At 39.2% G+C, this 1,739-nt stretch overlaps 1 pseudogene; it reads right to left on the bottom strand.

Annotated features, from left to right (window-relative positions):
* Positions 1-207: 207 nt before the first annotated feature.
* On the bottom strand, positions 208-847 carry LOC101568290 (annotated as a pseudogene).
* Between the last annotated feature and the right edge of the window lie 892 nt (positions 848-1,739).

Genomic DNA, 1,739 nt, shown 5'->3' with positions numbered 1-1,739 from the left:
CTTAAGCACAGGAACATGCATGAAGTCCCTATGGAAAGGTCAGTCAGAGCCACACGAGTTTTCATAGCTGTCTTCTGTCCATCCCGAACAAGCCATCACTCACTGTCTCCTTGCACTGTGCTGCCACATGCTGCTTCTCATTTCTCTTCTACCACTTCATAGTGGGTCACATAAGAGCCTCTCTATTTTCATCTTTTTTTTTTTTTGGCTTTCTTAGTGTTTTATTTTAAAATTACAGATACACATTTACCAGTGAAATAATTATACATTTTGCACAAAATCAACTAGTTTCTGCAAAAAGTTTCTAAGATATATGCGTTTCTTGTTTAATTTCCAAAAAATAATGGTTCCCTAAATGAAAGCATTTATATTCCTACAGCTCTAAGGTAAACATTAAAAAGAAAATACAAAAAATGATCTCTTGGCTTCTGAATAGCTCACTCAGTTACATAAAGTGTTTTCTGTTCCAATATTTTATCAATTTCAAAAGATGCATACTTCCTTCAAACAGGACAAAAAGAATCTTCATTTCAAACTGTCAGTCTGTTTCCATGGTAACTTTGCGGGACTCCTTGGCTACCATAAGTCGCATCAGCTGACTGTGGAATTTCTCAATCATCTTTACATCTTGAGCTTGATCTGTTCTGTACAACAAACAAACTAAATCATCTGTTACTTTAATGTAGAAATTTCCATTAAGGTGTCTATATTTGAGAACCACTCATGCCCTCATCAGGTCCGCGAGGTAGAGTTTCTCCGCCGTGGGGCTGAACTCCTCCCAGGTCTGATACTGCGGCATCTCGGCCCGGACTTGGACTCAAGCTGCTAGCGCACCGGCCACCGCAACTGCCCGAACTATTTTCATCTCTTGTCTGAAGAATCTGGCTCTGTGCCTGCAAAAAGTATTTTATAAACAAATAATAAAAAAGGTTTGAGCTTATGGGTATAGAGGCAAATGTCAGTGCCACAGGCAAAGTTAGGGAACAAGTATAGAAGACCTCATTTGAGAGGATTGATTGTCACTGTGGCTCTAAATACTAGATGTCCTGATAAACTTAGTTTCATTCCTGCTTGATGACACTTGAATTCCTAATTTCATTATCTCTTTATATGAACAGAGTAGATTGACTTTTGCAATCAGCTACTCTGAAGTTCTGATCTCTATCATCCCTGATTTCTAGCTGTAGGCTACCTGGCCTTATGCTACCTAATACCCTCATGTATTAACCAAAGGTGATGCCATGTACTCCCTTGATCTATGGAGAGGAGGATCTATGGAGAGGTGGTAGGCAGTGTTGATATTTGTGCCTGGTACCCACTAAGGAACAGGTGCTTAAAGACAGCTATTATTACTACTCTGATTAGAGTGCTCCTTCTGTCTGCCCTTTTTATACTCTATCAGTAAGAGTGTGACTCATTAAGTTTGAACGATTTGAAGGGAAAATGCATAATAAATTTAAAATTTATTAGAAATCTCAATAATGGCAAGAATACTACCTCTCACATACTATGCCTTTCACATACTAACAAGGACACCAGAGATAAGATACATAGCCTAAGAAAAATTAGAGCACAAATTCTCTTACTGTGAGTTGAAAACACACAAAGATTAAAAGGAGACTCAGAATCAGAACTCCTGTATTGCCAGGCTGAAACAACATGGAGTCCCAGGTGTCATGTGTCTTCCCACCCTGTAGAAAATCACAGTGCAACAGACACAGTGCTGAACAGGGCTCCCT

This window comes from Octodon degus, unplaced genomic scaffold (genome assembly GCF_000260255.1).
Source record: "Octodon degus isolate 3935 unplaced genomic scaffold, OctDeg1.0 scaffold00071, whole genome shotgun sequence".
In the NCBI taxonomy this organism is placed as follows: domain Eukaryota; kingdom Metazoa; phylum Chordata; class Mammalia; order Rodentia; family Octodontidae; genus Octodon; species Octodon degus.
The sequence above is the reverse complement of the archived record's forward strand: the minus strand, read 5'-3'. Positions and strand labels throughout refer to the sequence as shown.